Genomic DNA, 21,422 nt, shown 5'->3' on the forward strand with positions numbered 1-21,422 from the left:
CGGAAAGCTGTCTGTGGACAAATGTCGGCTCCATCGGTCTGAAAGCGAGATGAGCGCTGCAACCTCATAGTCGCCTTTGACTGGACTTGACCATCCAGGGGTCCTTTACATTATACTTTTAAGAGCACATTCAAAGCCCATGCCCCTCAAAGAATTCTGGGCACTGTTGTTTTCCCCTCATGGAGTTCCAATTCCCAGCAACCTTTAGCAAACCACAGCACTCACAATTCTTTGAGAGGGCAAAAGAAATGTGATTCTATTATGCTTCATAGTTTGCACACAGCCTTAGAAACGAGCAGCCATATAGCACTGCAGACGTGGATTTAACGCAAGCCCGCCCCCCGCTTTGCAAACTAAATCCATTACCAGGAAGGTCCAGGAGCCCAAATCTCTCCCCCCACAAAAATAATCTTTTATTGGGCTATTTGGAAGCGGGGGATAAAAGCTTCCCGCCCCCTTCTCTCAGACAATTTAGCCCTATTTGATCCTCGTCCCCCCCCCCCAGGGAAAAAGCGAGGAATGATGTGGGGGGCGTTCAAAGCTGGGTTGCTATGGGAAGCCAGCGCGCACGCAGACAGCTCTCTGCCCCTTCCCCCGTCCTCCTCCTCCCACCCCCACCTAAAATTCCGAGTCGACGGTCGAGATCCTCGGACCTAGGAACGAAAGGGGGCGTGCAATCGCAACCCCCTCACCCCCACGCAAACACTTTCCCTTTCGCGCGAGGCGCACGTGCTATATTTGGAAAGCCGCTCGCCCGACCGGCGGCGGCACCTCTGCGCAGCTTCCCGTCGAGAGAAAGGAGGAGATCCCCGACCGCCCTCCCCGCGCAGGAAGCTGGAGGGGTAGAGGAGAGGGGACGCCCCCTCGGAGGAGGGAAGAAGGCAGGCGCCAGGGTTGTCCCGGGGCCAAGAATCCGTCCCTCCTTCTCCCCTACCCCTGAGCCACCCCTTCGCCTCCCCTCCCCTCGAGCCAGCCCCCTTCCCCCCGCCCCCAGTCACTCGCCTGCCTGGCTCCCGTCTGTCTGCCTCTGTCCTCTCGCTCCGACGGCAGGTCGCCCGCAAGGGCGGCGGGAAGCGCGCAAGCCCCGAAGGCTGTGCGCTCTCTCGCTCCCCCCGACGGCGAGCCTTTGCGCACGGCAGAGCGTCTTCGCCGCCGCTTCTCTCCGTTGGCTGCCGACGCCTCCCCCTTCCTTTGCCCTCTCGCGGCCTCGGCCTCGGCGGGCGGCTTCTTCTCGCGCTTCCCTGGAGAGGCGACGTGACCTTTCCGCCCGGGGCGCTCGTTGGAGGGCGCTGGAGTCCGACGGCTGCGCGGAGAGGCCCGGCGCGCGAGAACCGGCGGCGAGCCTAGCGAACCTTTTTAAAGGAAGAGGGGTGCGTGGCGGTAGTTGAGGGTCGGACTCTGCCCAGGCCGCCAGCTCCGTCTCTCAGCCCGGAATCCAACAGGTGGCCCAACTCCGTGGGATGTGCATCAAATGTTAGTCCCACTCAGAGTAGGGCGCGCGTGCGTGTCATTCCCTACAGGCAGCTCCGCGGGATGCTTCAGTATTAATCCTACTCAGCGCAGAGTGAATGGCTGTGGCTAGCAGATCCATTCATTTCAACGGGCCTACTCTTGAGTAGGACAGGCCTGGAATAATAATAATAATAATAATAATAATAATAATAATAATAATAATAATAATAATAATAATAATAATAATAATAATTTATTTATTATTATTTATACCCCGCTCATCTGGCTGGGCCTCCCCAGCCACTCTGGGCAGCTTCCAAAAAAATACTATAATACATCAAACATTAAAAACTTCCCTAAACAGGGCTGTCTTCAGATGTCTTATAAAAGTCTGGTAGTTGTTGTTCTCTTTGACATCTGGTGGGAGGGGGTTCCACAGGGAGGGCGCCACTACCGAAAAGGCCCTCTGCCTGCTTCCCTGTCACCTCACTTCTCGTTGTGAGGGAACCACCAGAAGGCCCTCGGCACTGACCTCAGTGTCCAGGTAGAACGATGGGGATGGAGACACTCCTTTAGATATACTGGACCGAGGCCGTTTAGGGCTTTAAAGGTCAGCACCAACACTTTGAATTGTGCTCAGAAACATACTGGGAGCCAATGTAGGAATGTAACCCCAACCTTTTGACTTTCACCGGCTGGACTCTAATTGGATCTTCTCTTCAGTGTCAAATTGGTGGGGTGAGGGTCATCGTAGATGTAGGTGTTAACCCCTCCCTGCACAACCTCGGCATCAGAGGCTTCATCTGGACCAGCCCCCGCCCCCCAAGTTGCTTCGTCTGCTGTTCAAGGTTTTAAAGGCGATAGATAAGAAAAAAGAATACATTTGCTGCTGGATCAGGCCTAAAGTTCATGTAGTCCAGATGTTTGTGGTACTCCCCCAAGGAGGGCCATACCTAGGAGTTGGCTAGGTTGCTGCTGCCAAGGGCACACAGATCACACCCCTCTGGTTCAGAGTGGCTACAAGCTGCTTCTCTGGGTGGCCAACATCTCCTTGCCCAAGGGTGCAAGGGAGCCTCAGCATGCCTCTTCCCCCAAGCAGGATTCTGAATAGTTCTGTTGGTTAGAGTGTGGTGCTGAGAACACCAAGGTTGCAGGTTTGATCCTCGTATGGGACAGCTGCTTATTCCTGCATTTCGAGGGGGTTGGCTAGATGATTCTCTGGGTCCCTTCCAACTCTTGGTGGCCTGTGTGGTGGAACCAGCCATGCTGCCCTAAAGTCACCTCTGCAATAGGTGTCAGCCAGTGTGTTGTAGTGGTTAAGAGCAGTGGACTCATAATCTGGGGAACTGGGTTCGATTCCCCACTCCTCCACATGCAGCTGCTGGGTGACCTTGGGCTAGTCACACTTCTCTGAAGTCTCTCAGCCCCACTCACCTCACAGAGTGTTTATTGTGGGGGAGGAAGGGAAAGGAGAATGTTAGCTGCTTTGAGACTCCTTCGGGTAGTGATAAAGTGGGATATCAAATCCAAACTCTTCTTCTACTACTACTACTACTACTACTGCAATCCCCCCTCCTCTGCTTTTTAGCCAGTTTTTAGAAAAGGCATAGGCAAACTCGACCCTCCAGATGTTTGGGGACTACAACTCCCATCATCCCTGACCACTGGCCCTGTTAGCTAGGGATGATGGAAGTTGTAGTCCCAAAACATCTGGAGGGCTGAGTTTGCCTATGCCTGTTTTAGAAGTTTGGGCTGCCATCCTATGCACACCTGCGAGCCAGCTCAGCTAAACTCAAGTGTGCAGCTACCTTCTGGGCAGACATGTACTGGCTTGCATGGCAGGATTCCATGTTTGAAGGCAGCCTGAATAGCTCAGTTGGTTTGAGCATGGCCCTGATCATGCCAAGGTTGCAGGTTCGAGTCCTGTATCGGACAGAAGGGCCTCAGCACATCGGTTAAAGCATCAGCAGAGGACATCAGGGGGATGCATTTCAGTTTATAAGATATATATAAGCGTCATAGGATCACAGAGAAATCAACACCATGTTATGCACAGGTCTGGGCCACAGCTCAGTGGTAGAACATCTGCCTTGCATGCAGAAGGTTTCAGGTTCAATCCTCACCATCTCCAGGTAGGAACGAAGGAGAGAGACCCTTGTTTAAAAGTTTGGAGAGCTGGTGCCAGACAGTGTAGACAACACGGAGCTAGATGGGGTCTGATGATAAGGCAACCTCCTATATTCCTGTGTGTCACGGGAAGCAGCGAAGCTCAGTTGTTAGGACACTTGGCTTGCATGCAGAAGGTCTCAGGTTCAGTCCTCAGCTTCTCCAGGACAGGCAATGCCAATGTAGACAATCCTGAGATATATGGAGCAAGAGTCTGACTTGGTATAAGGCAGCTTCCCATGTTCCTATTTAAATCTGCTTTTAATTCAGGACCATGAGGACTAGAAACTTATTAGGGGAAGTGTATTAACTCAGTAGGAGAGACAACAAGATGTGCATGCAGAGGTCCCCAGGTTCAATCCCTTGCATTTCTAGGTAGGGCTGGGGGAGACCCCTGCCAGGAATGCTGGAGAGTTGCCACTATTCAGTGTCAGCTTGTTTTCTCCCGCTCTGGAAGGTAGGACTTGAACCAGTGGCTTCAAGTTGCAAGAAAGGAGATTCCGACTAAACATCTGGAAAAACTTTCTGACAGTAAGAGCTGTTCGACTGTGGAACATTCTCCCTCAGGAGGTGGTGGGCTCTCCTTCCTTGGAGGTTTTTAAGCAGAGGTTGGATGGCCATTTGTCTGGGATGCTTTAGCTGAGATTCCTGCATTGCAGGGGGTTGGACTAGATGACTTGTGGGGTCCCTGGGGATTCCATGACAACACAGAGCTAGATGGACCAATAGTCTGATTCAGTAAAAAGCAGCTTCCCTATGTTTGCAGTTCATCCATGTTTTCTCTGATCCTTTGGAAGCCAGATGTGAGCTTTTAAGGTCAAATCCCAGCAGCTTGGAGTGCTCAGGGCCTCCAGAGATGGGTCAGTCTCCCCCTATGCATCTCGGGAGAGGCTGTGACCAAAATGTGGGGAGCAGCGGTAGGCAAAGTCCTTCTCCCCTGGCCTCACAAGCCCCACATGCAGCTGACGGCACCATTGATTTCACTCGTGAAAGTAGGCTGACTCTGGAATAATATCGCCCAACACGGCAAAAAGGCTTTTCTTTGGGAGATTATAGCAAAGAAATAAAGCCTCGCGGTGGGGACAAAAGCCTCCTGCCGCGCCAAGGAGCGCAGAGGCAAAGTCACCCCGTCTATTCCCTGGGATGCAGCTCCAAAAAGGTTCAAGCAGTGGTTCATTGTTCACTCGCACTAAACGATGGCGATTAACGCACGGGAGAAACTGATGCATCCTGAAGGCATGACGGTGACCTGGGAGCATTTGTGTGTGTGTTGTGTCTCTGTGAATACACATGCGGTGAGAAATGCATCGCTTTGCTACATGGCCATCAATTCCAGGGGCCAGATCTGTAAATAGGCCTCCTCCGACTGCCTTGGCAGCCTCCTGATGCTGGGAATCAATAACAACATCAATATTATTTAAGCACTTTGCACCAGATGTGAGCATTAAAGAGCTCTGCTGGATCAGACCAAAAAAAGGCCTACTCTTGACAGTAGCCAACCAGATGCCTACCTTGCCTACAAGCAAGGTGTGGTAGCAAAAGCCCACACCCATAGTTAAACCCCTCCTATCAGATCTGCTTGCACATGTTCGTAAACATGACTCCCTACGGTCCTGTTTAACTGAACTGTGCCAGATGGTCATTATGTGATCAACTGCTTTAAAATTGGTACCTGAGTTTAATTACTTCCTCTTCCCTCCCTGTCCCTTTTTCCTTGTGTGTCGTGGTTTTCGTTTGGGGGTGTTGTTGTTTTTTATGTTGTCAACCTGCAAGCAGGGACTGTTTCCTTTTAATTGGTTGTGCGCAAGCCACTCTGGAGAGGGGTACAAATGCCCTAAACAAATAAATTTACAGGAGCCTAAGGCTGCTAGATTAGGTGAAGCAATGATTTCATTTTCAGTAAAAGTAGTCAGTTGTTTTTGCTTCTTTTTATTTATCCTTTTGACCAATTTTGGGTTGTATTTTTAGGGCATTCCATTCTTATTGATTTTAGTTAACTGCTGACAGTGTGTTTCATTTTAAAAATGTGAAAAATGTAAATGTGTAAGATGTCCTGGGGACTGTAATCCTGCACCCATTTCTAAGTGGAGAAGATTGACAAGGCTTCCCCCACCCCCCAACTTCACCTGTGGTTCCCTGGGGTAGACTCACCAGTGCAAAAAAATTAAGCATCCCCAGAGGCAACTGCTTTGATGTTTTGTGTGCTGATGTTCCAGACCTGCTTGTGTCTGAACACAGAAGGCAGCCTGAAGATTGCAAATCTTCCCCCTGAGTTGGGCAGTTCTGGGGAAATGCAAGGGGGGGGTGGAATTCTCTGTTTGCAAAGCAAACATTACTAATTGCCGGAACACTTGAGCAAATTTGCCACCGACTAAATCAAATACAGGACAACTTGAGAATTGGGTTTCTGAAACTATTTGTTGCAGGGAAGGAGGGAGAGTAAAATAGGTCAGCAAAAGAAGTCTGAGTAACCCAAAGAGATGGGGCAGTGAATTAATTGCTCAATGTGATAAACAGAGCAATCTCAAGTGACTTTGTGTTGGGTTAGGAGGGGTGTGGATAGACAGACATGTCCCGCCGCCCAGCACTGCTAGCATCTGTGGCCTCCCACCTTCCTCTAGATTTCGGAGTGATGCCAGCATCACTCCCCTAGTGCAGAGCACCCTGTTGCAGAACTGCTGGCAGAAAACCCTGGAATGAAGCTTTCAGGGGGCAGAGAAGGATCGGGGGCTGAGCTGGCCCAGGACCTTTTGGAATCCAGACTGGTCCTACAGTCATCATGTAGTGCCAGGGGGCCCAATCTGGACCAATCTAGAGTCTCCCCTACCGCGCTCCTTGCCGCTCGCAGGATAAGCCCATAAACTGCTTCAAACAGCCCTTTTGAGAAGCGCTGTAAGGCAGTCCCCACACTTGCATTTCAGCTGAAACAGGAGCACAGAGACTGCCTTAAAGCGCTTCTCAAAAGGGCTGTTTGAAGCAGCCACTCGCTGCCTTCTTCATTTGAAGGAGAAGGGGGCAGGTGCTTAAACAGTGCTTTTAGAACCCGGCATTAAGCAGTATTGCTCTGTGTAATGATCCGGGATATCAACCTCAGTATGTCCTCAGCCAGCGCCCACTCTGGGCCACTCTGAGAAAAGCAACAGATATAAGTCAGCAACCTCAATAAGCTCCAGTCCCCTTCCTGCAAAAAATACCCACAACAGATTATTAGATTATTTCCAATAATCGACTCCTACTCTCTGTTGCCTGTTCTTGAACAAATTATGTGTACAGGCAGCCCCACATTCACTTGGGGGTTACGTTCTGGGTCATCACATGTGTCAGTGGGGTGCATGTAAGCCTGCTACACCCCATTCCACCCTCTTCCAATGCTGAACATGGCGTGCACATGTGCAGCCGCACATGTCTCAAATATGCGCAAATTGAGGGTTGCCTGTGTATAGGAGAATCCAGCAGCCCTTCAGGACTGGTTTTTGGGTTTTTTAAAGCTAATATTTATCCTCTTCCCAGCCACGAGGGCTAGAAACATACCCCCCCCCCACACACACACATAAAACCAAACTAGCAAGAAAGCGAAGATCCTGAACGCTGGGAAAATACCCTTCATTCCTCCACTTGTGTGATATGTTCGTGGTCTACACTGGTCCCTGCTTAATGTCAGTTCCCTTTGCCTCCCTCCATCATTAGATGAAGATGCCCACAGCTAAATCTTTACAGAAGCCTTGTCTTAAGTAAATATCCTGAATTCCTCCTCTTGAGCGATCACTTTAGAATGCTTGTTACCAGTTGTGTTGAAGATAACAAGGGGAGGAGGTAGGAATCGCTCAATATATTATCTGGCAGAGGCAGGACAGTTAAGGTGGATCCGAGTTTTGCTGTTTGGAAACGAGAGGGGGGAAATCTACCCTTTCGTGCTTTCTGCCCAACGAGGTACCGTACTTTTCCGTGTATTAGATGAGGTTTTTTCTTTCAAAAATAAATTAAAAAATGGGGGGGGTCGTCTTTATACATGGTCAGTGCATATTGGTGACGTGGGATTGGTTGCTTCCACTAGCTGTGTGTTTTGGTGGCTGCGACAATGCGTGTGGTGGGTGGGCGATTGGCAGATTCCGCCTGCAAGGGATTACCTGATAGTTGGCCTTTATGGTCAGATGGGTGAACGGTTTTCGGCAATCCCCCCTTTAAAAAGTTCAACAACTCTGGGCAATCTCCCCCCATTTTCTTAAGTTTGAGTCCCACAAAATAGGGGGCGTCTTATACATGGGGGCACATTATACACGGGAAAATACGGTAGGTAAATTTGGAGACTGTGCAGTGTCAGACTTGTCAGTCAGTGCTGACATGAGGGAGTGCTCCCCTACAGGAAAGGAGTAGGGAGAGATTCCTCTGCCTAGTGGGTGGCATTTTCTGAAAATCTCAATCACAGAATTACAGTGGTATCTCGGGTTACATACGCTTCAGGTTACATACGCTTCAGGTTACAGACTCTGCTAACCCAGAAATAGTGCTTCAGGTTAAGAACTTTGCTTCAGGATGAGAACAGAAATTGTGCTCCAGCGGCGCAGCGGCAGCAGGAGGCCCCATTAGCTAAAGTGGTGCTTCAGGTTAAGAACAGTTTCAGGTTAAGTACAGACCTCCGGAACGAATTAAGTACTTAACCTGAGGTACCACTTTATAGAGTTAGAAGGAACCATGAGGATCATCTAGTCCAACTCCCTGAAACACAGAAATCTTTTGCCCAGTGCAGGGCTCAAACCCTTGACCCTGAGATTAAGAGTCTTGTGCTTAATATATCTAGATCAAAATGCAAGGTTAGTTGTGAGCAACATTACTACTGAGATGTGTACAATATCAAAAGGGACAAGACAAGGCTGTCCACTGTCGCCTTTGTTGTTTATGTTAGTCTCAGATGTCTTGGCGCGGAAAATAAGAAGTAATCAGGAGATTAAAGGAATCACGGTGGGACAACGGTCCTACAAGTTACAAATTTTTGCAGATGTTGTGATGTTATCATTAGGAGAACCATTGGATTCCGCCCCAAAGGTGCTGGAAGAAATTTAAAATAACTGGTGAATTAGCAGGCTTTAAACTAAACAAGACTAAAACCAAAATGTTAGTTAAAAATATGAAGGAGAGCAGAAAAAAGAACTAGAGGGAAGAACAGGTCTGATGATAGAGAAAAAAGAAAAATATTTTGGGGTATGATTTTGGGGCAAGGAACTCAAATTTGTTTCAAGATAACTATGTTAAAACATGGAGAGAAATCAAGAAAAAGTTGGAAATATGGAGGACGACAAAACTTTCCTTATTAGGATGGGTGTCAGTCCTAAAAATTAATATTCTGCTGAGAAGAGGTGCCGAAAGATCAGAAAAAACTATTTATGTATGCTACCATGGCTGCCCGAATGATATGCGCACAAAACTGAAAAGTGGAACTGACCCTAAAAAGAGACAATTGGCAACTAAAATTGATGGAATACGCAGAGGTGGCGAAACTTACCGGAAGATTAAGAGATAAAAATGATAAACTCTTTGTAGCAGAATGGGGGAAATTTATTGACTATATGAAAATGAACTGTAAACAATTAAAAACGTTAGCAGGATTGATATAAACACTAGCAGTAAGGAATCTAAGAGAATTTAAAAGGATAAATGGGTAATAAGGATAAATTAAGACATGCAGTAAGAATTAGGTAGAAAAATAGGAAACCACAGAAGAGGAGGGAGGAGAGTTGCAGAAAACATCACTGGATTTGCATATGATTTGTATTTACTGTTGAATATTGTAAAATGGAAAATAAAATATTGTTTAAAAAGAGCCTCATGCCTTATTATTATTATTATTATTATTAGATGAATGTTGTAAAACACAAGGCTACACACAGTGCTTTTTTTCTTTAAAAATGTATAGGGTTACTCTCATTTGGACTCAAGAAAATCACCATGTTATAGTTCAAACCGGGGAAAATTAACACAGTACAGTGGTACCTTGGGTTAAGTACTTAATTTGTTCCGGAGGTCCGTTCTTAACCTGAAACTGTTCTTAACTTGAAGCACCACTTTAGCTAATGGGGCCTCCTGCTGCTGCAGCGCCGCCAGAGCACAATTTCTGTTCTCATCCTGAAGCAACGTTCTGAACCCGAGGTACTATTTCAGGTCTGTAACCTGAAGCGTATGTAACCTGAAACGTATGTAACCCGAGGTACCACTGTACAGTAAATGGACAAAAGTACAAAGAACATGCATTGCTCATATTGAAATACTGCCCCTCAATAAGGCCAAACTTTCATCAGTAAAACACCACACATCCACATTCCACACTGCTTCACACATTAAACGCCCGCTTCTGTATGAGACTCTGGAAACACCATGGCAGGAAATGAGGCTGCCATCGGGGGTAGCAATGGAATTGGCGATTCACCGTGCTAGAGAAGAAACTTAAATTTAAATTTTAAGTTTCTTCTCCCATTAGATTCACAAAATATTTAGGGGTATGCGTACCCCTGCGTCCACCCAGAAAAAAAGTCACTGGCTACATTACACATAAATCACGAACACTATGGTAAATGCTGAAACCACAGGAAAGGAGAGTGTTCTTGTTCTGAGGTCCTTCTTGTGGGTTTTTCAACAGGGCATCTGGTTTGCCACCAATAGGATGTTGGACCACACGGTCTACTGGCCTGATTCAACAGGGCTCTTCTTATGTTCTTGAAACACACGAGAGAAATCCTCAGAATTACAAGAAAGGTAAGCAAAAATGAGATGTCCAACAAAGGTAAGCATTTACTCTGATAATTCCATCTCTCTTCACAAGTTCCATAGTGTGCAGCACAGAGTTCTCAAGATGCTGGTGTCTGATCTTTGACGTCAAAGCTGTTTACAAGTTCCAAAATCTGGGGTGACTGCTCTGCCATTTATATAGGTAATAAAGTCAAACCAGACTGGATAAAATGTGTCTTTTCTTGATATCCCTCTGTATTTATTCATATTTTATTTTGATATCCCTCTGTATTTATTCATATTTTATTAGAATAATTCCATTAAAAAAAATAGAGTGAGGAAAAAAGAAAGAAAATGAGTGAGAGTGAAAAAAGGGGAAATATTTCCACACATTAATATACAGATATGTATATTCTTAATATCCTAATATGCATATGATTGTCAATTACTCATCCCAAGTATGATATCCCTCTGTATAAACAAACTTTCTGCATTAACATAACCAGAAACTAGATCCCAACGTTGAGCTTATTTGTACAATTCCCCACCCAACACCATTCCCAATAAATAGTAATGGAAGCACTGAACAGCACTTCAGACAAGTTTGTTTTTGATCCTGGTAGGATGCTGTTAAATCCCTAACACTATAGATTTATCAGAGTGACTGCCAAACAGAATTGTAAACGCCTCATAGCAAAACCTTTTCAGCTTCTTCCTTAATCAGTTCCTCTGATAAAAATGATGCTGTTAAGAAGGTGGCTGTTATATAGAGCTCTGAGGCTGGCATGCTTAGCTTCACCGAATTAACATAACCTGAAGATTTAGTCTAGTGGGTTTCCTAAAGCAGCCAGCGCATAAACAGCTACGCATATAAACTCTATAAAATTATAGATGTGACGCTGTGGTCTAAACCACAGAGCCTAGGGCTTACCGATCAGAAGGCCGGCGGTTCGAATTCCCCGCAACGGGGTGAGCTCCCATTTCTCGGTCCCAGCTCTTGTCCACCTAGCAGTTTGAAAGCATGTCAAAGTGCAAGTAGATAAATAGGTACCACTCCAGCGGGAAGGTAAACAGCATTTCCGTGCGCTGCTCTGGTTCACCAGAAGCGGCTTAGTCCTGCTGGCCACATGACCTGGAAGCTGTACGCCAGCTCCCTCAGCCTATAGAGTGAGATGAGCGCCACAACCCCAGAGTTGTCCGCAACTGGACCTAACGGTCAGGGGTACCTTTACCTTTTTAATTCATTTAAAAATTATGCTGCATAAATATAGGACAGCACGAGGCTTAGGTTCTTTGTATATATATTACAGATACTTTTCGAATTTTATTTCTGCATAAAATTAGCCAGGCTTTTAAAAGTAAATTGAAGCAACAATGCGCAAGAGGTTCAGACGTAAGCAGGCAGTTGATACGCAATGCGGTCTGACGGGGACCCAGATGCTGACTCTGTCCTTGCGTCTTACTCTAGCAACCGTATTTCAGGACCTCATAATGTCACACACACAACATCAGGGGCCTCATTCACCAGCTCATATTCCAGTGTGATCTCTGCCACCATCTGCCAGCAAAGCCCTTCTGCATTCGACAGGCAGGGTCAGTCTCTGTGCAAAAGAATCAATGGACACAAATCCGATGGCAGGAAAGGCAATATTCAAAAGCTCATGGGGGGACATTTGAAACTTCCAGGGCACCCTGTAAGTGGCCTTAAAGAGGTCATCCTAGAAGCAAAGGGAGACTGTGCCATCAACAGTGCCATCAACTGTGGATTGAACCAGGACGAAGGATCTGAGACATGTTATATGTGTTAGTTGGTCTAGCAGTGTCAGAATGTCCAAGTCATCAAGAACTGTTTTGTGAATTATCATTTACGTAATAATTGGTTGGGACGTGGGTGGCGCTGTGGGTTAAACCACAGAGCCTAGGACTTGCCGATCAGAAGGTTGGTGGTTCGAATCCCTGTGACGGGGTGAGCTCCCGTTGCTTGGTCCCTGCTCCTGCCAACCTAGCAGTTCGAAAGCACGTCAAAGTGCAAGTAGATAAATAGGTACCACTCTGTCGGGAAGGTAAACGGTGTTTCCGTGTGCTGCTCTGGTTCGCCAGAAGCGGCTTAGTCATGCTGGCCACATGACCCAGAAGCTGTACGCCGGCTCCCTCGGCCAATAAAGCAAGATGAGCGCAGCAACCCCAGAGTCGGTCACGACTAGACCTAATGGTCAGGGGTCCCTTTACCTTTAATAATTGGTTGGCAGTACTTTCCTGCATTTCAGTTCCCTCTAAGGTCACTTTTGACAATCCCTCAGTCCAATAAGCTGCAACTCATGATAACACTTCATGTATCTGACTGTATTTTTTCCGTGTATAAGACTAGGGTTTTTTAAATTTAAACATTATGTAAAAAAGTTGGGGTAGTCTTATACACGGAGGGTGGACTGGCGATTGGTTGCTGCCATGAGCAGGAGATTGTCAGTGGCGATAGGGTGCGTGATTGGTGACTACAGCAAGAGCTGCTGTCGATAGGCTGGCATCATGGCAATTGGGCAAGTGACTGGTGTTTTATGGTTGCTACCAGGCAGTCTATCGCTGTCTTTGGCAGTGCGTGCTATTGTCAGCGTTGGTCAGGCGGGTGAGCGATTTTAGGTACACCCCCCCCAAAAAAAGCTCAAATACTGTGGGCAATCTCCCCCCATTTTTTAAATTGTGAGTCTCCAAAAATAGGGGGCATCTTATACACGGGGGGGGGGGGGCGTGTTATACACAGAAAAATACAGTAACTTTTTATTCAAAGCAACCAAAACAACACAGGCCTAGTGAACCCAGCTACGATTTCCTCATAGGTCTTGCCCCAACAAGGGCAGTGGCGAGGACTGATGGTCCTCGCCTTCCCACAGCTGCCTAAGTCCCCATCTCTCCTCAGGGACTGTGTCTGCACACAACCAATATCTCCTCTGCTCTTTTTACTTCCTGGTCCGGCACGCTAACCACTGCACCACACTGTCTCTCTTTAAATGTGAGCGGAATCAAATTTCTTCCCCACCCTGATCTCTGAGACACTGTGGCCTCCTTCCGTGATCCTCGTTCCTCCTTGCCACTTTATCGGGTTCTCGTAGCTTCTTGTTTCTCTTTCGATTGGCCGGTCTCAAGAGCTGTCGCTCGGTTGGAATCCCCTCCCATGACGCTGTTGGCCAGCACTCAGTGTTACGTCTGTGTTTGGAGCGGGTGGGGGTTTACCTTGTGATTGGCTCTGCTGAGCCAGCTGCCTTATCCTTGTCAGGGGACCTTGACCTGCATCAGCTGAATAAGCTTCTCAGGTTCCACTGACCTGTACAGTATTTCAGGAGGGTGACTGATCAGTGACGCAAAGCCAAGTCTGGCCTTCGGACCAGACTGGCAAATTCGGGGAGAGAGGGAGGGAGCTGGCCCACCCCTAACATGTGAGATCCAACTCCCAAATTAAGGCACATAAGCAGCCCCCCCTCAAAGCCCTCTGGACTGCTTCCAACTTTCAAGAGCCCTGGCCATATTATTTTTTAAAAAATGATGACGCATGAAAACAATATAAACCACCTCTCCAAAAAAAGGGGATCCGGTGGTTTGTTTATATAATCAGCTGATTTGATCCGACATGTTCATCATGGTCTAATATGGTCTGCCATCAGAACAGATTTTTTAAAATTTGTATTTATGAACGTTTTAACTCTTTCATACAATAATATATTTATTAGTAAATAACAAAAAGGTCCCCCCATGCTAGTCCTACACAGAGTAGACCCAATAAAATGAATGATCCTAAGTTAATCAAGTGCATCCATGTCAAGGGGTCTACTCTGAGTAGGACTAGCAGTGGACGCAGCCCTATGTTTGTTTGTCCCAAGTTACATCTCTTCCTTGATTCGATTTGAAGCCCCCAGCTGCCATATTTTGATCCGGTGTGCCTAATGCCCCAGTTCTCCCTGACCCACAAGTTCATGGGCACTGACTTATGTTCACAGATCTCCTGAATTTCTGTTTCTCAGTGAAGGAACATCAAACCTGGATCAGTCAGAAGAGCATCAGCTCAGTGAGTTCTGTGGGTGGTCCTTCTGGATGCCTGGCCAAAAATATTCATGTCAGTAACAACAACAACAACTTATTTACATCCACATCATTCTGCCCAGATACTGAGGTCCAGCTCTGAGGGCCTTCTGGTGGTTCCCTGACTGCGAGAAGTGAGGTTACAGGGAAGCAAGCAGAGGGCCTTCTTGGTAGTGGCACCCGCTCTGTGGAATGCCCTCCCATCAGAAGTCAAGGAAATAAACAACTACCTGACATTTAGAAGACATCTGAAGGCAGCTCTGTTTAGGGAAGTTTTTAATGACTGAAGTTTTAATGTATTTTTAATATTTTGTTGGAAGCCTCCCAGAGTGGCTGGGGAAACACAGCCAGATGGGCAGGGTATAATTAAATAAATTATTATTATTATTATTATTATTATTATTATTATTATTATTATTATTATGCCTGCAGGAAACCCACAAGCAGCAGGATTCGAGTAGAAGAACGCTCTCCCCTCCTGTGGTTTCCAGCACCTGGCATTCAGAAGCATTGCTACCTCCAACTGTGGAGGCAAAGCATACCCATCACGGCTGGTAGCTCCTCCATGGACTCATTTCACCATGATAGCTCAGTGCTCAATCACAGTGAGGCCTACATCATCCTTGACCCTCTTCAAAAGGAGTGTGAAGGCCAGGAGCAGAAGGGGTGGCATCTGAAGAAGCTCATTATAGGCCTCTTATTCTCATATAATGCAAAAGCAGAGTATATCAGGGCAACCTGTCCAGATGGGGAGCTTCCAAGTCAGTGTTAGAATTAGTAATTGACTCACTCCTCCGTTGTTATTTCAGAAACAGAGCGTCCATCGTGCCAAAGCAACCTGAGAGCTGTTGCATTCTGAGCAGGGATGGATTTCAACCTCCCTCATCGTTCCAGGACGTCATCTGTGAAATCCATCAACAACCATTGGAGGGATTTTCAAATAAGGAAGTTGCTGAGAATTTCAAGTGGGGAAGTCATGTTGCATTTGCCTCCTACTTGCATCCTACGACATGCATCCTTAGACATCCTACTTGCATCCTTAGACGTTTGGTTGGCCGCTGTAAGAGGAGGATGCTGGGCCCAATAGGCTTTGGGTCTGATCCTGCAGGGCTCTTCTTATGTTCTTAAGCAGAGAAGGGGGTCCGCTGGGGTGTGTGTGGTTCTGTTTGTGCCATCCTCTGAAATTTGCACTCTTCTGAATTTTGCAGTGCCATTCCCCAACCAAGCAATGCGTTCATAAATGCATGCGCCAGAGTTAAGCGTACATAAAAATGCATATATTCACGAAAATACCATACAAAGTGCACTAAACGAGTGGGGAAATGCTTGCAAAAATGTGCATATCCATCAAAAGTGCATGAAAAAGCAATATGTTTATTAAGAGAAGGGTCCACTAAAATACCAACGAATTTTCTTAAGGATGGGGGCGTTTTTTGCAAATTGTTGAGGAAGTGGCAAGAACTGAAGAAGATGGGGGAAATGAAAAAACTTGGAGAACTGAAATCTGTCCATCCTTTGCCCAACCAACTATTCACCCCCCCGCCCCTCTGTTCGAAGGTTTTAAAAAAAGCACCAGCAATTGCTGGAGCCTCCAAGGGCAATACAAAAATAGCCGGAGCAGAAAGAGAATCTCCTGAACAGCAGGAGGAAGCTGAGAGGAGGCTTTGCATAAGGCTTCTGGAGGAGACCCCAGACATGGCCCCTGCCACCTCTCAGCCCCTACTGCTATAGATCCAATTAGTGCTGCTGTGGTCAGCAAGCATGGCCCAAGGGAGGCCTCCTGCCCAGACAGTGGGATGGCCTTGGACACACAGCAATGGAAGAGGGAAAGTGAGCAATTAAAACCAGCACTCTTGCGCTCCCTGCTGCTGCGTTGCTGAGGAGCACGGCAGAGCCTGGGAGCTCAACCTGTCAATCAGTTTAACTTCTGCCCTGAAGACAATGGGCTGGGAAGGATGACGAGTGGACTGGAGATCCCAGGTGTTTGAGATTAGAAGGGCGCTATGGGACTTTTTAGGATAAGCTGCTTTTTAAATACGACATTTTGGAGCTTGGCTGGTTATAGGTACACAAAGACACACAAAGACATGCATCCATGGAGGGAAGGGGGCAAGTGCCCACCCCCACCAGGTGAGCTATAATCCCAAAATTTGTGGAGGAGGAGGCTATTGTTGGCTACCAGCCACAATGACTATGCTCCACCTTCACGGTCAGAGTCAGCCATGTTTTGGAATACCTGTTGCTGGAAACCAGAGGTGAGGAGGAGAGTTCCCTTGTTTTCTGATCCTGCTTGAGAGTTAAAAGATAAGTGAAAGGTCTTCTTCACATGCTGCATAGTTACATTATGGAACTCACTGTTGGAGAGAAATCCTTACTCTCTCCCAGCAGAGTGAAGCAGAATGGTGATTGCTCCAAGCACGTTTAAACTTAATTAGATTTACATCTGCCCTCGTCCACCTTTAAACAAATATTCCCTCTGAAAATACTTAGGCTACAATAAATCACATTTCATTGCAGTTTTTGGGTTAGGAGTGCCGGATTTATGTATAGGCTAAGTAGGCTGAAGCCTAGGGCCTCTAAATCTAGGGGGCCTCGCCAGCGGGCGGTCTCCCCTCTCCCAAAATTGCAAACCCAAGACTTCATGCGAGGGCAGGGCAACTCGGGCCTCTAAGTCTAGGGGGCCTTGCCAGGCTGCCCTCTCCCCAGTGCTGCAGTCTTCCCTCTCCCAAAATTGTAAACCCAAGACTTCATGCAAGGGCAGGGCAACTCAGGCCCAGCAACTATTAGACTCAGGGCTAGCTGGTGGGGCCCAATTTGAAGCAGTGAGGCGCAATTGATTTTTTATTTTTTTTTTGTAGGGCCGCAGTTCACAGCCAAAGTCTGCAAAATCTTATAGATATAAATAAAATCCATCTAGATTGCCCAATTGCTCCAATTGCCTTAAGGTCAGTCCTGATGAGACTGTGCAGGGGTTGGACTGACAAGCCCTGCACCTTCTAGGTCCCTGGTGTCACCATTCAGAGTACAGACTCAAGGACTTGTTATGGAAATAAAGGGGGGCACTTATTGGAAATCAGTTTTGTCACCTCTTCCCCTCCAAACCCTGAGACAATGAGCCCAGCCACCTTTTATTCACAGTCGCATAAGCACTACACCACAGCATGGCCATAAACTTGTACGTTCAACAGCTGAAATATACACCCAATATGTAGCAATGGAGATTTATGTTACTGCTTTATGAATGAACACTGTGTTTTATGAATGGACTCTGTATTTTGTGAATTACCTAAGAGCCACCAATAGGGAGCTCTAGAATCTGACAGCTAACCAATTGGGTTCTACCAAAGAGCAACCCCTATTGCTGAAAGCAGGTGCCAGCAGGGAATGATTCAGCTCAGCCTTTGCACTGTTGACTGAACACCCCCTGCTGTGCAGATAATGGAGAAAGCTCATAAATTGTATCCCTTCTGGCCAACTCTATTACACTGGTGTAAGCCCTGGTGCACCAGAAGCCCAGAATAGCAGCAAATAAAATCCACTCATACGTCAGCAACTGATAAGACTTGTTAACCAGTTCTTCCAAAGTCTTCCTAAATTATAAAGCTCCAAAATACAGGCCAAAAGAGAGCAGGTCTGGGAAGAGCGAGGCATACAATGGGCACCACCAGTGAAAAGGCCCTGCTCCGTGTAACCCCTGCCCTGTCATTTGATAGAGTGCCCACTTGCCCTCCTTCTTGACATGGAATGCTCTCTATTGGAGTCTCCAGGTCCAGTACAAAGACCATAAGAAGGGAGAGCAGGGACCTTGAAGTTCCCAACAGCTGTTAATTAAGCAAGCAAGCACACAGGTCACCTTTGTCACAGTCAGGATGCCTATATCCTGGCCAGGCCTGCACCTAATCTTGCTTTTGTACAATCTTGTTTGTCCTCAGTAACCAAAATTATATTATCAACATATACAAGCAGAAAAGTTGTTTTCATTCATTTGCAAGGAATCATACAAAACAAAGTGGCACTAATAAAGAAAAGTTCCAGGGTGGCAACAGAAAGCAAACTAAAATGCTTTTGCAGTTCATCAAAACGATCCAGCAATATCAAGTTATAGGAAAACTGGTGCTATTAACAGTAATCCTTCTAGTTGGTTAATTGGTTCAGCAACTTCCATGCACATGACATGTGATACTAATTATTTCCCCCAAGAGTTAAATGATAACTAATCAGAGGCAGCTACAGGAGAGCTATGAGATTCAGATGAGGGTCAGATGCCTTGTTAATCCCAGCAGGTATATAAGAGGACGACCCGGCCTGCCCAGCATTCTCCTAAAGAGGGGAAGCCTATCGTGGAAGACTTTTGTATAGTGCACAGATCTGAAAGGACCACAAAGGGTAAACCACCCAAAAGGTATGCTGAAGAGTTTGCTAAAACAGCGATAGTAGATGCAGCTGTTAGTAACTCAGAGAAGGTTTGGGAACCTTCCAGCTTCCAAGAGGTCCAAAGTTTAACCTCAGAGGATGCTGAGCCGTGGCTGGTAGGGCCAGAGTTGGTGTCACCTGGAAGCTGGAGAGAAAGAGACCTGTTTGCTCTGTGCTGAACTCCAGGAATCTCCTGCAAACCTAAAGGGGAAGCAAGATCTACTGGAGTGTTAGTTCTGTGAGCCCCTCCATTGTATGCTCAGCCTGGATATATATGTGCAAATAAAACCATATATCCTAAAAGACATCACAGTCTCCACTAACCCTCATTCCAAGGAAACAGAACCCTGGGTAAGCGCTGGAATCCATGGAGTTTCTCACCACTAGAGATTAGGATGGCACATAACATAAGGGTTGCCCTTTTTCAGAAAGTGAAAATCCGGACACCAAAGTTGTTGATCTTTGACAGCAGATTCCCAGCTATGTCCGGACATGTGGCAACCCTAACATAACAATATGTTTAAAAATAGTGCTTGGCAAACATAACAATGCCTGGATGCTCTCTCTCTCTCTCTCTCTCTCTCTCTCTCTCTCTCTCTCTCTCCCAATTAAGAAGCTTACTCTCAATCTTAAAGGCTGCCAGGGCAAATATAGCTAGCTGCATTTGGAGTCTTTGCAGCCTAGCAATTTGAAGAACCCAAGTCCATCAAGATCGGCTGCCCAAAATATGGCATCTACATTGTGGAAGAAGTAGGAGCTCTGTTTTTGTTTGTTTGTTTTTGTTTTGTTTTACATTGTCAAAAATTGCATATTCGGGCCCAGATTTAATGTTCTCTGACCGCCATAGCTGTGCAATACAAAATCCAGCACAAGAGTTGTGCTAGCAGGCAGAAGATTCTTCTGCAACAAGTTGTGCAAGGGTGTGACAGCAATCTGGGCTCCCGCCAGCCATGCTTGCTTCCTGCATCTCCTTTTGCACAAACCATCCTGCTAGCACTAAGGTAAAGGTAAAGGGACCCCTGACCATTAGGTCCAGTCGTGGCTGACTCTGTGGTTGCGGTGCTCATCTCGCTTTATTGGCCGAGGGAGCCGGCGTACAGCTTCTGGGTCATGTGGCCAGCATGACTAAGCCACTTCTGGCAAACCAGAGCAGCACACGGAAACGCTGTTTACCTTCCTGCCGGAGCGGTACCTATTTATCTACTTGCACTTTGACGTGCTTTCGAACTGCTAGGTTGGCAGGAGCAGGGACCGAGCAATGGGAGCTCACCCCGTCGCGGGGATTCGAACCGCCAACCTTCAGATCAGCAAGTCCTAGGCTCTGTGGTTTAACCCACAGTGCCACCCGCGTCCCAGCCTGCTAGCACTAGTGCACCTCTAAAGGACTTTAACTTGTTGCTATGTGAAATCCTCTCTCAGATTCAACTCTTGCATATCACCCATTTTACCAACATAAGAAGTTAGTCAGCTGCCTTATACTGAGTCAGACCATCTGGTTCAGTATTGCCAACACTAACCGACAGTAGTTCCCCAGGTTACAGGTTCAATTCCATACCAGGATTCCTGTCTGAGAGCCTGAAGGGTTGCTGTGAGTCAGAGCAGGCAATATTGAGCTAGATGAATGAATGATCTGACTTACTGTACATGGCGGCTTCCTATGATCCTGCAATGTGTCCAAACCAGAGCAGGAATGTGGCTGCGGCGGCTGCCTCAAGGAAGACTAAGTATGCATTGAGCATCCAGCCTGCCTGCCATACCATTTGGGAGCTCCAACTGTCTGTGCTTGATAGGCTAATGCTTAATCCCTCTAATGTGCCGGATAGTTCCTGAAAAGTGGGATAATCCCTCGTGCATTTAAGAGGCGTTCTTAGCAACAATCCCTTTAGCAGAGAGACTTGCTCCAATAATAGCCAGATTAGTCGCTGGGACTGCAGGGGCCTTTCTGATCTGGGTCAGTGCTCTACTTCTCTTCCTTCCCATTGAGCAGGTGGGCAATTTGCAGGGCAAACTGTGTGTAGCTTCCGACCCAGTAAACTGAGCTCCAGCTAAAAGCGACGTACTGTATCCCCCCTGGAAAGAGCAGGCAGGCAAGGCTGCAACTTGGTTCTTGACAGTCGTGGCTGCTGGATACTGGTAGGGTGGGATTCAGGGAGCCCGACAGCAGGTGGCACTAGAGACAATGGAGGTGGAGCCAACTAATTCTACTGTTTTTGCTGCCATCCTCCTCCTTGTTATAAGAATAAGGATAATAATTTATTATTTATACCCCAGCCATCTGGCTGGGTTTCTTCAGCCACTCTGGGCGGTTCCCAATAGAATATGTGAAACACGATAAAACATCAAACATTAAAAACTTCCCTGAACTTCAGATGTCTTCAAAAAGTCGAATAGTTGTTTATCTCCTTGACACCTGACATGAGGGCATGCCAGAGGGCGGGCGCCACTACCGAGAAGGCCCTCTGCCTGCTTCCTGTAACCTCACTTCTCACAGTGAGAGAACCACCAGAAGGCCCTCGGAGCTGGACCTCAGTGTCCAGGCAGAACAATGGGGGTGGAGATGCTCCTTCAGGTATACTGGGCCGAGGCCATTTAGGGCTTTA

The 21,422-nt window shown here is 47.0% G+C and overlaps 1 protein-coding gene across 1 annotated transcript in view; it reads right to left on the minus strand.

The window, feature by feature from the left end:
- NOS1 (nitric oxide synthase 1) overlaps nucleotides 1–1,206 on the minus strand; it is a gene marked incomplete at its 3' end in the record, with an annotated part of 192,051 nt that extends 190,845 nt beyond the window's left edge. The window contains exon 1 of the mRNA XM_081175252.1: nucleotides 1,003–1,206. The remainder of the gene's footprint in view (nucleotides 1–1,002) is intronic.
- Between the last annotated feature and the right edge of the window lie 20,216 nt (nucleotides 1,207–21,422).

This window comes from Podarcis bocagei (assembly GCF_964188305.1).
Source record: "Podarcis bocagei genome assembly, chromosome: 16".
NCBI lineage: Eukaryota > Metazoa > Chordata > Lepidosauria > Squamata > Lacertidae > Podarcis > Podarcis bocagei.